The 15505-nt window shown below is 37.6% G+C and overlaps 1 protein-coding gene across 5 annotated transcripts in view; it reads right to left on the bottom strand.

Moving 5' to 3' along the window:
* The window catches only part of ntng1a (netrin g1a), a 77099-nt gene that overhangs the window by 23369 nt on the left and 38225 nt on the right, over positions 1–15505 (bottom strand). The gene's annotated exons all lie outside the window — the stretch shown is intronic.

The raw sequence follows: 15505 nt of genomic DNA, 5'->3' as shown, positions 1-15505 counted from the left end.
GGCATGTTAAATCTCAAGATTCTGCTCCATTTCAAGGAGATCCTCTTTCGAACTGGCACCTGTCAGCCAAGCATGAATCTGTTGCTTGTACGAAATGTCAGCGAGCTTGCGCGCGTAAAGGCTCCCGCAGAATAATGACATATGATGCAAATTAGTCACTGATATTACGGCGGGTCATTAAACTGCATATAAACAGCGAGTAATAGACTTCGGAGACATATTAAAACCACGCAGGAGTAAAAACCGTAAAAATGGCTTGTTTAACAATGACACGCTACATTTCCAGTGGACAATAAGGTGCTTATATAACAGCTATGCATTGTCGTAAATATCTACCGGCTTTACTAACAAGGCCTGCCCAGCGACCGAATGAAATGCTGTCAACCTGCGAGGGGTTTCCGGCACGCCTGGCATCCTGATGAGGCCCTCACGCTCGCTTGTTCAGTTCAGCTGGAGGTCTTAGTTTCCGCATCACACTTTTTGTAGCTTGACCTTCATATCCTCTTATCGCCAGCAACATTTTAATCACGGTGCTGAGACGAGGCAGAGCTGTGCTGCTGATGTAATGAAGGGGACATAGCGAGAGCCCGCTGGGTCCCTTTGCCGTCGGCATGGTAGCGTCGCTAACAGAAACGAAGCATTCTCGCTCTAGTCCGGTCACTGAGGGAGACAAGGCGAAATAACCGCCTCAAGGAGAAACGACATAAAAATATATTTAATTAGACTTTAATGCCAAAGCTGCTCTCCAGGGCTCTACCATAGAAACTGTCCATTTGAATTTTAAAGCAACATATGCATTGCCTATTTACAAGGGTTAGGACAGGAATTCTGTAATTAATGTTTAAAATAAAATAACAATCTCATTAAAGGAATGTTAATGAGATGCTACGATGAAATCAACATTCTATGCTTCTCAATAAGGCTTTTAGTCTAACAAAAGAGTCTGAAAGCTGAAAATCCTCCTTTAAAGGCTGATAATAGCGATTTATGTATTTATCTTCTATAGAAATACACGCCTGAGACACTGAGTGTGTGACCTCCGAAGTAATGGAAGCCAGATTGACAATGAGAGCACAGACAGAACTATATTCTCTTTTCTTAAATGGTCCATCGTCGTGAAAATATTGCCCATCCTCACTATTTCGAAACTACACCGCTCTCAGGCCAGAAACCTGACAGCAGAACGGCCGCAGTTCCAGGGCTGCCTTGCGCTGTATAAACTTATCAGTGAATAATTACAGTCAATTATCTCCAAATGAAGCTTACACATGCATGGCTAAGCGTGCTGATCCAACCAAAACAAGCTGAACGCAGACAGCGTAGCTCGTGAGTGAACTAAGTGAAGCAATTATATTTCATTAAATGTGCAGGTGTTATAGTAATACAAAGAACAAGGTCAAAACTCTCATTCAAATAACAGTTTGCTCATGTCAGCGTATAAAAACCACAGTGCAAATCAACTAAATGAGGTGCATGTTAATGAGACAGAGGAGTGCATCGGTGATGTCATCTATCGTTTGTTTGCTGATTTGTTGCTGTTTCTTTGCCATCTGTAAATGTGAGGGCTGTGATAAGTGTCAGTGTGTCTGTAGTGTTTGTTTGGCCTTGCACTATTTCCATTCAGGACGTTGGTTATCCATCAACAGGGACCTTTTGGTATCACAGACAAAAAAGTCGCTGATGTCATCAAAACACTTCTTTAAAAATGTCATGTAATACCATTTTGATGCCATCAGTGGCTTTTAAAGGTCCAGTGTATGAAATTAGGTGGCATCCAGCCAGGCACATAGCGGCCATTTTAAAAGTGGGGGGAACAGCTGTCAGGTGATGTGACCCTCAAAGCCATACTAACATAGTATGCACATAATGTACAAAATAAGTGCATTCATGTTCATGTTATCAATTTTAAATAGAATACTTAATTGGCGTTTTTAGAGCACCCTAGTGGCAATTAGGGAAACATTTTAACATTTTTAACATAAAAAGATCTTTCAGTAAAGACAACAATTATGTTTAAAGCTTAAAACTTTTGAAAACTTCCTCACAAACATCCAAAAAACAGCAGATAAAACATTTTAAACAGCATAATGGGAAGGGATCACACATTCACTGACTTTGACATTTCCATCGTTATACACTTTTCTAGTTTTCCAATCGTGAACAGTATTGGAACACACTGACTTTGCACAAAAAACAACTTTATTAAACAATTGAACATAAAATGAATTAAAAAAAATTGTATTAATGTTTAATTCATTAAATAGTGGCAAGTACAGTGCTGCTCAAAAGTTTACACACCCCTTGCAGAATCTGCAAAAAGCTGAAACTTTTGGGCTTATAAACTTTTGCCCTGGGCTATTTTAAGAAATTCTGTTATTATTCTTTAGTGTGAACTTTATGTTTACATTTCTTAAGTGAAAGAACTTAATTTTCTTCCAGATTCTGCACGGGGATGGTAAACTTTTGGGCAGCACTGTACTCCCAATTAAAAAAAAATGCCCTACAATAGTAAATGCTATTTTTTCAGACAAATCTCTCCCGTGTATATTCTGGAGAGGTTGAGCAACTGTCCCTCTGTCTATGATGTGACAGCCTGCCTTTCCTACAGATCAGTTAAATTTAAGAACATGGCGGTAATGAATTACAAAAATATGGTAACATATGATAAGATTAGTATTCGGCACAAACAACTGCTTTATTGGGAAAGGATAATTCTACTCCAGACACAATTTTGCTTCCTAATCGATGAATGACAGAAATAAGATTTGAATCTCATGACAGAGGCGCCAGAGGGCTTGTGATTGGATGAATGTTAGTTCACTCAAATCTATGTAACAAACCAGAGAACAAGGACGGAAATATTGGCGATTGGTCAAAAATGTGAGTTGGACGCCCTCCCCACGTCCCCCGCTGCTGCTACGCACGTGCATCTAGCAGTGAGGTAGCGAACTGCAACTAATGGCTCACTTCTATGAAGCACTACAGTGGCTGACACCGAACCAAGATATTGTCGCGTTTTTTGCTTCTTTATGGAAGAAGATGACGTTTTTATGTAATGTGCTCTGTAGAGCAGTTTGTCCCTTTAGGGCTATTGTAGAAACAACATGACGAGTTCCATGTCTACACCGGACTCATTCTAAGGTAATAAAAACACAACGCTTCATTATGTAAGGTCTTTATACACCTCTGAAGACATAGTAAGGTATATTATATTGCATTTCTGAAAATAGATCCTTCAAAAAATTACACATTGGACCTTAAGGAAACTATTACACATTGGAAACTATTTACTTCTCCATCAACTGTATTCAGATTTAAACTTTGTGATTGGATGGAAGCAAAGTTTATAGACTGACAAGTGCTGTTCCTCTGAATTCAAGATAAATGAAACGGACCATCTTGTGTGCCGACTCTAATTGCCTCCTGACAATCTGACAAACAAAGACAACTGCTCAGCGCCGCAGCACGGGAAGTGAGAAGCTGGTGATAAAACTGTGCAGCTTGCCTTCTGCTAAACTGCATGGACCTGACAGAAGGAGAAAAGTTAGATGCAAGTTTACAGGCCTGTAGCTTGATTCTTCAGGGAGGCAAATATAAGCAGTAGGAGAGTCGTCTGTGAAACCAACAAGTTTCGATGTCGACAGACTTCTCCGGGTAACTGGTTGTCACAATATTTACAGAAAATGACCTGCACCGTGCTAACCCTCTCACTCAAACACTAATAAACCCTAAACACGACAATTCAAGTGGATTTTGAAAGATATTTGGTGCTCTAAACAGAAGACTGTGGATGTTGTCTAGACACCTGTAAGTGTTAGAGAGTTTGGGCGCTAAAATATTAGCTAAATGCAGTTCTGTCATGACAACTCTCAGAGGGTTTAGCATGGTAGTTTACATGACACATAAATGTATTTTGTCTTGGCGGAATAGATCTTCTAAGCAGTTGGTGCAGCTACTGATGCTGCGGCGGCGGAGCAAGTACAGCGACTTGCTACTGCTAATACATCCACAACGTGCAAGGAATGCTGCTGCTGCAGATACAGTTTATTATATATATATATAACAAAACCGGTATAGCGCACATAATCGCCTTGTAGCAGATCTATACAGGTGGAGCTAGGGAAGGAGGAGGGTTTCTGAAGCGTTGTTACAACAATCACTGGCCAATATTTAAACGTTGAGCAGCAAGCTCATTGGCTGCCGATATAGAAGGAACCAATCAGCTGCGCCGTGTGGTAAAGTTGATATGTCAGGTTTAGACTATGGGACTGCAGTTTCATAAAAGATCTTTCTCGTCATTCAGGAGCTAAAATGAAAAAAAAACACTGTACCAAACCTGGAGCCAAACATTCAAATTAATTTAAAATCCTATAATTTAACTTCTGTTTGGTGCAGTGGCCACAAACTATCACAGACTGTTAATGTAATGTAGACACAATATATTGAAAATCATAGCACTGTATTTATAAAACAGGATGTGATGTTTTACCTCCTTGGATATCATAAACCACATCATATGCCACATGCAATTTAAAATGAATTCTTCATTAGATTGATTAGATTATATCAAGTCTTCATTATGAGGCTAAACAAAGATGTGAATTGAAATTTATGAATAAAACATCACATGAAGCAAATAATATTTTCAAAGAATTTGATTAAAACCTTGCACACACTCTATTTGCTGGATTTCCAGGTACAGAGAACCAGTTTAATAAAATGGATCAATAGGCTGCTATATAAATCTGATATATTTAGATCATTTAAAATAAATAAAATTGAAAAGCACATTCACGAAAGGGTTGTGAGAACCCTCCCCTAAATGTTAAGGGCAGATATAAAATGAGATAACAATGACGTTCAAAAAACAAAAACACAATGTGTACGCATAGCTGCAGTTTCCGCCAGGGATTAGATTAAACCAAGACTAGGACTGAAAATTAAGACATTTGAATAGTTTTCACAAGCATGCATTTTGAAACAAAACAATGGCACTGATATATTTTAAGATATGTCAGTGCAAACGGTTTTCAGTTTAGACAGCGCTAACATTTATTTTAGTCTTGGATTAGTCTTAAACCCTGTACAGGAAACCACCCCGAAGTATTTCTAGCCGAAAACCATCCAATCAGATCTTGTAAAATTGCTCTACCAGGCTGACAGAAAATGGGTGTTTCTTGAATGTTTGCACAATTTGACAACTTTACCCTTGGTGGAAAAACATTGCAAATGTTTCAAAACACGAAGAGGAAGATTCTGAAAATCAATTCATCTGCAGAGCTCATCTCTGGTTTACAAAGCATCTCACAGCACAAGCAACAGAAAAGCCCTTATAAGCCTGACAGGCGAGCTCACCACATGCCTGCCATGACTATAGGGTGACACAGCCCTCTCTGATGGAGAATCTCTGTGGGAATTCGTCTTAAACAAAACTCTGTGGCTATACACAGACAATCTGTTGTCTTGTTTCTTGTCCTTTACTCACCACTGCAGCTAACAGCTTGCACTTCAGTATTATCATTCTAGAAAAACAAGGGTTCGTAACCTTCTTCGATTGCTGTGTAGTCTGGCAGATGAGGGATGCATTTAAATCTTAATGTGTCTGGTCTGAGGGAGGCATAGGGGGTTCAGAGGGTATGTGTTGTAATGATGCATGGCTGTATGGGGCCGGTGAATTGGCCTTGCTCAGATTGCCAAATTCTCCCCAGACGCTGTGATTAAAGACTGTTAATCCATCATCAGAGTCAGCCTTAACCGCACAGATGTGTCGGGGGTTAGAGGTCAGTCTGTGATAGGAAGCCTACAGTGCTCTGCTTTCCTTCATCTGTCTAACACAACAGGCATCTCTTTAGAGCAAGATTAAAACATCTCATGCATTTTTGCCTTAATCTTCAGAATATTGTGAAAAATGTTCATAATGCATGTGAAAGATTCCCTCGTATGGATGACTGAATTGTGACTTGTCATTGATCTAAAGCAGGATGACATAGAATACACACAGCCGTTCTTTCATACAGTGTGTGTGTGTGTGTCAGATGGTTTGGGGCGGTGTTATTAGAGACAGAGATGTTGAGTGAAGGTGAGGTCAATGAAGGGATTATTCATAGATATCTGTCAGCACATTATGAGTGACCAGCTGCCCAACACCCCAGCAAACTAATAAATAGGGTCAAGCATATGAATGCATAATATGAGCTATTAACCAAATGGAAAAAGGAAAACAAACAAGGATGGCAAATAAAAATAAATAAAATAATAACATAAAATAAAATAAAACAGAATAGATTTACTTATATATTTATATAAAAGTGATACAAAAAGATATATATATGGAAACGTGTCTCTTATATAACATAAAAGAATTTTATTGCTCAGAGGTTGCACTTTCTTAGCAAATGGGATTTGATGTTGAGTTTCATTGAAACAGTCTTACATGTTTCTTTGGAAAATTGCTTAATATAAGTAAAAACAAAGACAATTATTAAAATACATTATGTGTATGTTGCTACAAAATTGTAAATGTAAAATAATCTGGATTTGGATCAATTTCATTTGTTTCAACTTTATATTGAAACAAATATATATACATCAATATAATACGGTATTACATTATTATACCAAACAAAATATTATTTTTATATATATACTGTATAAGACTGATTTGAAACATTCGTTTGATTTCTGCATCTTTTCTTAGGAAAAATATCTGAGATGCTGAAGACTTAAATATTTAAATTTACTTTCCTCATATATGTCTAGGAAAAATAATTAAGATAAAATTATGTGTGACTTATTACCTGCTTAGGGCAGTGAGTACAAAGCCGTCAATTACCTTAAAAGAGGACGGAGAACTTTGTACAAAACAAGAATGCTAATGACAGTCCAAACTTTCCTCATCAGAAAGAAATGACAAAGTTAGCCATGCTTTTGACACATTTACATAATAATTATTGCCTTACAGTGCTAATCTGTAGGGAGCTAATAGCTTTATTCCAGTCAATGGCTCTGAATGGAATGGGGATTTTGTTGGAACCTCTAAATGGGATCAGCCTTTTCCGGGGTAACAGTGTGGCTTTGCACTGTTAAAATCCCTCCATCACCTCGGTTTCATCCCTGTTTACGGTGCTAAGCTGTGTGTATATATGTGTGTGTGCATGTGTGTGTACGCAATGCTGTTTGTGTATATGCAAATCTGTAAGAGTTTGTGGCAAGCAACATTTTCATTCAGGATGTGCAGATTGCTTACCCAAAGTGTCGATTAGAAACTGAATTACAATGTCTGCATGTGTTTGTTTTATCTGCACTTGACTCTGAAAGACACATAATTAATCCATTTGTGTTGTGATTACACACATGTGCATCCTGTAAATGAGGAGGAACAGAATAAGGGCTGTGCCATTTGTGAGCAATCAGGTCAGAAAGAGATAAAGAGAAAGAGACACAGACAGAAATAGTATGAGTGAGTGGAATGCAAATAAGCTCAACTCAGGAGGAAGTCTTCGTGATCGGGAGAGAGAAATATGGCTCTAAACAGAGATTCAGACACACACACGCACACACACACACATACACGTGACGCACGCATGCACACAAACTAAAATAATATGCTAATCCCCAAAGCATCACAACACTTTTACAAATATGCATGAATCACTGGTCACACTGGCTGTATTTAATTGTCTATGTAATCCTACATTTTACTTCTATAGCACAGTTTATACCTAAATTCCTGTTTTGTAGATTAAAATATTTAATCCGTACTTAAAAGAGAAAATGAAATAAATACAGCCGCCATTTCGTTCACATTCGAACGTCAAAAGTATCTCAATTGACAAAATGACTCAAAAATGGTAAATGCTACATTAGTCCATGTACCGTCAATAAGTCGACCTAAGAAATGAACATTACTACAAAAGCACATTTACATAGATTTTATTTTTATTTGAAATAAAACATTGAAGGTAACTTTTTATAGACGCAACTTAATGGTATTCTGGGTATGGGGATTTTGCCTTGCAAACATTACAGTACGTCTATATAATACTCAAACGATTAATCACGATTAATCGCATCCAGAATAAATGTTTCTTATATAAATGTTCATTTTACAAGTATAAAATTAATATGCACAGTACACACACATATACAGTATAATAATAATAATTTGTTACATTTATATAGCGCTTTCTTGGGTACTCAAAATGCTTTACATGGAAGGGGTAAATCTCCTCTAGCACCACCAATGTGCAGCATCCACCTGGATGATGCGACGGCAGCCATATTACGCCCACCACACCAGTTTATTGGTGGAGAGGAGACAGATTTACAACGCTTATAAATTACAACGCTAAGTACATATCGGGATGATTAGGAGGTAAAGATGTATAGAGCGAATGGGTGAATTAGGCCAGGATGTGGGGGTTACACCCCTACTCTTGTCAATGACTACAGAGAGTCAGGACCTCGGTTTGATGACTCATCCAAAAGACGGTGCTTTTTGACAGTTTAGTATCCAACGTCACTATACTGGGGCTTTATGACCCACACTGACTACAGGGTGAGCACTCCCTGCTGGCCTCACTAACACCTCTTCCAGTAGCAAGGTAGTTTTCCCAGCAGGTCTCCCATCCAGGTACTGACCAGGCTCAGCCCTGCTTAGCTCCAGTGGGCAACCAGTCTTGGGTCTTGAGTCCTGGATGCGATTATTCGCGATTAATCATTTGACCGGCCCAAATAATACATTAAACTATATTATTCCAAACGCGCAAGAGAAAATATTTTTGGTTTCGGACGCTTTGAAACAGCTTTGAAACAACAGCTGTCTTCAGTCTTAATAGGGCATATTGTTTTAGAAGGGTCAAAAAGTGCACAGCAAAACAGGCCGACTCGCCTGCCAACACCCTCTAGGCTATGGTCTGTCTCTTCTGAAACTGAATGTGCTGGATCAGGCAGACTGCTGGTAATCAGTAAGAGTGTCTAGAGGCATCCAAACGTTCAGCATGTTATCATTAACACAGTGCTCAGTCAGTAAGCAAACTCTCAAAAGACACAACATGCTCTTCACGGAAAAATGCTGCATTTCTCGGTTTCTGCTAGATTGCTACATTATTGATAAGTCTGAGCAGTCGGCTGTTTTCCTTACTCAATGTCAACCAGGTAAAATAATTATCTGCATGTTTACTTGGACTGCTGGCTGCTCAGGCCTGGCATTTTTGAAGTTTGTCATTATGTGTTATTGTGGTATAGATTTGCAACAATGCGAAGCTGAAAAAGGAAAAATTTCAATTGCCACATTTAATAATGATAATGTATATTTTTATGTTGTTTTTTCTTAAAAACTTGAATAGTATCTGTGTGTGTGTGTGTGTGTATTTAATAATGCATCAACCTAAACGTCACCCCATGTGGAACATACATACATACTGTACGGTAAATATATATGAAGAGTTTGGTTTCAAAATGAGATAACGTTTTTAAAATTTGTAAAAATAATATTGTTTTAGTTAGCTGTATTTTTTTATATCTTAAATCAATACAAACCAACTGCCGTTTGATTGATGTTGATTGAAATGCACAATAAAAAAACATGATTTTTGAAACATTTTAAAATCGGAGTTATCTCATTTTGGAACCAAACTCTTCATATATATCATATACAGCATATAGATAAATCAGAGTCTCTCTCTCTATCTTTATGTGATTTGTGTATATGCTATATATTAGGTGATAGACAGCATAGACAGCCTCGCCATGGTTTCATAACCTTGTTTAATCAACTAACACTGACACATACACACACACACCAAATAAATTTATGTAAATAAGAGCTGGTGACAGACGGCAGCTCATTGAAGTCCTCAATTCTTGGCTGCAAAACGGTGTGATGTGCTCCTCAAGGGTGGAGTCTGTGTTTAGTTTGCCATCATAAATTGCTCCTTCATAATTTATCAAATCAATTGGCTTGACAAACAAACAGCATACAAGCTAATTAAACATGCACTTGGAATAACCCAGACCAAGCATGTCAGTCACGCATATCAGCCTAGCACACCACACACTTACATCTGGGACCTGGCAGCTGGGCTGCCCAGATACTGTGCTTTTCGCTTTTATTTGCCATATTTCCGGCTCTCCCTCTCTCTTTATTTCTCTCTCTCTCTCTCTCTATATATATACATATATATATTTCTCTCCCTCTCTCTTTCCCTCCACTCCTCTTCATTTTTTACTTCCTGCATGGTATGCAGGTGCACTGCTTGAGAGACTCTTAAAGCAGGAGGTGTCTTATTATGGGGAGGCGATGCTTGAGAGAGACAGAGCAGTGAGCCCCATTAGCTCCGACAAGAAGTGCTAGGCAATATGTGATACAGCCTTGGAGGAAAACCACAGACAGCGAAGAACCAACAAGCATATCTGTTATCCGTAAATAAGTTAAAAAGAGTGCGGAGGTCAGGGGAGACAGCGAAAAATACGATAAGAAAGACAAATAGAAGGAATGAGAGATTTTCCGGACGTTTGGAGCGTCCGTGTTTCTGATGGTGACTTATTGAAATGGTTTCTGCAGTTGGCAACAGACTTAGAAGGCAGGTGTATCCTTTTATATCTTTGAGTGATGTTACCCGTGCTGCTAAAGAACAGAGATAATGAGCTAAAGAAAAATACTTAAGTTGTCAAACAAGAGTCATTATTAACGAACAAGTGGCTTTTTTGATGGTTAAATCATTTAAAACTGCTTTTTTAATAATAAATAATAATGTTAATAAGAATAAAATATTAATAATTAATAACAACAGCAACAACAGAATTGTATTATATATTATTATTATTGTTCATATATTAATTATTAAGTATGCATATAATAATGCTAATTATTAATGATCAAATATATTATATATAAATATATTAAGTATTATATTAGTATAATATCTATAATATAATAATAATAACAACAATAATAAGACCAACAACATTTATTTATTATTAGTAGTATTATTATTATTAACATTTGTTATTATTAATTGTAATATTATTATAAAACATCATAATATATTGTAAAGCATCACAATGTATTAATTTTTCATCTTCCTTGTCTCATCTCTTTTTATGACATCATTCTACACTGTTTCTATAATCTTACTTAAAGCCATTTTAACTGCACTTTATGCATAGACAGATGCTATACATTTTTTTTTAACATATTATCAAGCTTTCAATCAGAAACACATATCAAGATGAGAAATTGATGATATGTGTAACTATTCAAACTATCCTCATCAATAAACAAAATGTAACTAAACCTATAAAATATAAGTGAAAAAGGAGCTGATTTCAAATAATCAATTTCTAGCAACAAGCTCCAATAACAAGCTCCAAATCTACATTGTGTGAACATCTAAATATTGGCTTTTTTAATTTGTATAAAGAAAAGTATGGTTCTAAAAGCATTTGAAAAAAACAAAAAAATGTGCATATGTTTGTGTTTTACCACTGTGCTACAAAAACTAGTGAGATGAGTGATGAGGAAGAACACTGGTCTTGCAGAAGATGTTTCATAATTAGGGTGAGAATTCAGGCAGACGTGGACATAAATAAGCAGATGCAGGCAATAGAAAAACTAAATGTGCTTATTAATCATGGAGAGAGTTACAAAAATAAACAAATAAACTGCATTCCACAGTTTATTTATTTACACATCTTTGGGATGTAAACAATCCTAACATACAAAAAATAATTGGGGGGACGAGATGATTTCTAACACAATTTCCGATTTAGACGGATTCTGAGAGACTGAGAATAGGAGCTATAAATTCTGAAGAGTTGGTTTCAGGAATTGTCGAGTGATGACATCGATGTATCTGCTGGGTCACCTGTGTGTTTTTACACATTAAATTGTTTTAGTAGCTAGGCTGACAAGTGGAAACAGCAATTGTGAATAACATGATGACTGGATGATGAATGAGGTGCCAGAATCAATTGGGTGTGTAATTACACTTCATCATTTAGATCTCTGTCCTCCGATTCTGTTACTCAACAGTAGAAACACACGCGCACGTACACCACGTCTCAGATGAACTGCCTGGGCAGCAGCTTCCTGATCCGTAGTCAATGGTACGAGAGGTCAAACAAAATACATCTAAACCCATCTTCGGATCGGTTCTTCAAAAGCATACGCTAAAACGATTACCACTGTGCTACAAAAACTAAACCAAACACTTTCAACAAAATCACAGTGATGCAAATTGGACCGCAATCAGAGGCCGGGAGGCTATAACATGATTAGATTAAGTTTTGTGGAGGAAGAGCATGTGGAACAGAAGACTGCTGAAACATCAGATGACTAGACCATTGAAATGTGCTGATGTGGAGGAGCTGAAGTGCAGAGCGCAGCACACGAGATGGCAAGAGGAAGATACAGAGCGGAATGACTTATTCAGGAAGGGAGGCGGGGTGTGGGGTGAATCTTGAAATTAGCACAAATAGATTATCTGTCCAACGGTTCCTGGCCTCAGCACGGGCCAAGCAGGCCGGAAAAAAGGAAAAGAGAAAAACACATTGACTGCTTGGCGAGCGACTGCCCATCCGAGCAGCCAAGAAGGACCGCAATTAAACGATCAATCACTGTATCATCGATCCTCTGGGGAGACGACTGTATCCGGGCCTAACTAAAAATGCTACGGTTTTGCACTGTTAACAAAACATTTGAAACATCGGACATCTTTCTAGAACAAGTTTGCTCATTTTTTATAGACTGCAAGGAAACATTGTTATATCCCAAGATTTTGCGTTAATGTGGGAAATGCAGCTTTAAATCCACGCTGATCTAATACTGTCAAGTTTTGATATATATCTTTGTTTGCTTTCAATAAAATGGCAGAACTCAATCTGTTCAGACATAATCAATGGAACTGTTCGATGGGATAATCAATTGCGACTGGTCAATGTGCAGTGACACCCATCTGTCCAATATAGAGAGGGGCTAAACAGACCCAATTGCCAATTAGGAACCTATTGTGCTATAAACAGTTCTGGTCCCTCCTATGAAAGGTGGTTTTGGGATAAAGAAATAAGACCCAGACACACAACATGTCATGTTTGGCTATATGTTAATAATTCACTACACTGTTTGGTACTGCTTGAAATATTTGATCATTCAATTTCTGTCCTCATTTAGAATATAAAGTCATGTCAATCATCAAAAAATAGTTATGATTCACATTATTGATGAGACATTGCCTTGCAGACTTGACTTTAATATCAGACATTTACACTCTTCTTTGTCTTCACTGCAAGCTGAACCAGGAACAGCAAGAGTCTTCGGTTCTCCTACAGAGGCTATGGTGGATAAAGTGAGAGAGCTGATGTATAATGCATACATGATACATCAGAATGAGTGAGGGCCAGCAGTGTGTCAGAGGAGACTGAGTTTGATTCGATGGTGTTCCTTCAGGAGCCTGCTTCATCCCTCCTTTAATTACACTCTATTGATCAACACACAGATGGAGGGGGAATGAGGAATAGAATGAAAGGGAAATAGAAAGAAAGGGGGAACGATATGAAAAGACAGGGTGTTGCGTGCAGTTTTTAATATTGGAATTGGATTTGTAGTCCATGTCGGCTAGCTTTTGTACACTTCCTACATTTTAATCAACAGATATCTGGGTTTACAGCCTGTGCGTTTGAATATCTTTGGGTTGTGAAAATCTGGGGATGCAGACCAAAAACATTGTTGCAAATTTTGGACCAATAATATTTCCTTGAAGAACAATGTCTGCATCAGCCTGCATCAGCAAAACCAGAGCTTTCAGCAATACAGATCTACTTTAGATTTAAAAAGCACAACCTTATTTTCTTTCCAGCTGTTTTTCACATAAATAATATGCCCACTTCATTTTAATATAGATTTCGATTTAAACTATTTACTTACTACTATTTTTACTTACTATTTTTTACTTACTACAATACTTTTACTTTTACCTATTATTCATAGTTACTTCTATTAATAATATACCCTAAATGCACACAACAAAGGTAGTTCACCCAAAAAGAAAAATTCTATCATCATTTACCAACCCTCAAGTTGTTCCAAACCTGTGTGTATTGCGTTGCTTTACAATACATATAGAAAGATATTTGGAAAAATGTTAGCAAGCAAACAGTTCTAGTGGACTATTGACTTCCCTAGGAGGGAAGCAAACTACAATGGTGCCCCAGAATGGTTTAGTTTGCCACATTCTTCAAAATATCATCTTTTGTGTTCAAAAGAACAAAGACTTTTATACAGTGTTGAAACAACTTGAAGACAAAAGTTTCATTTTTGGGTGAACTATCCCTTCAAGTATGCAACTTTGAAGTGTATATTCTCCACCAGTTTCTTTCATTTTGCTGACCTACTTACAGTAGCCTTCCTTTGTTTCGTCCCAATATAGACCAAATCTCTTCAGCGATCAAGAGGTCCTGCGCTTGGGGTCATTCGGCTTCCGCCAGAGTCTGGTGGCGCATGCACAGCCAGGCAAAAACACATTTCATGGGGTGAAGAAGCGTACACTTGCTGTGAGCATATAGTAGGAGATGAATCCTGATTTTCTATGACAGGGAGTTTCTGAAGGAAAACCCCACAACAACGAATACAGTTCTGAACTCTGGATCACCTTGTCAGAATCAAGACGTAGGGTCATGCTTTCATAAATATCTGTCAGATCTGACACTCACCAATCCTCGATGTGTCACATTAGGAACACAGCTTGAGGGAGTTTTAAAGTAAGATTTACAGCCTGCTGTGATCAGTCGTCATCATCACTAAGAAGTTTGGCAACATTCACACACAAGTGTAACACACACCTATTTTTGCAATCTGATGTGGAGTTTTAACGCAATCTCACTGGAACTAGTTTACGAGGTGGCTAATTCGTATCAATTTGTAAAATCTTATTGTATGTTTTAGTTGCTTTTGCAGTTACATTAGGTTTAGTGGTGGGGTTATGGGAAGTTTTTTTTAAACTAATAATAAATAATAAATATGAATAATCCACATCAAAATAGCTACAAATTCTTGTGAGATCAGGTTGGGAATTTGCCTATCTTTGCTTTCCTTTTTTTAATGTTTTATAATCTGTAGTTCAATTCCCTACTAAAAAGATCCTGGTCAGTATAATACTTCTGCCATGCTAAAACACCCAATAACTGTGTTAACCCTGGGTAAAGCATTTTTGAATTATTGTTATTTTGAAATAGAACCAGTCTGTATTATTTTGTGTACTGTTATTTGTCTGCACCGTGGGTCTGAGAGTAACGCAATTTCAATCCTCTATATGTATGTACTGTAGATGTGGCAGAATTGACAATAAAGCAAACTTTGAATAAATCTCATGGAAAATTCAGGATGCACATCTTTCTCAACCATCTCCTGTTGCTCACACTCGTAGTTACATTTGTGGAAGACAGAGAGCCGCAACTCTAGAAACGCGGACAGTATGTAAATTGCATCATCCGCCCTCGCACCGCTTGC

Source organism: Triplophysa dalaica, chromosome 23 (assembly GCF_015846415.1).
Source record: "Triplophysa dalaica isolate WHDGS20190420 chromosome 23, ASM1584641v1, whole genome shotgun sequence".
NCBI lineage: Eukaryota > Metazoa > Chordata > Actinopteri > Cypriniformes > Nemacheilidae > Triplophysa > Triplophysa dalaica.
This window is presented reverse-complemented; position numbering and strand designations above follow the sequence as displayed.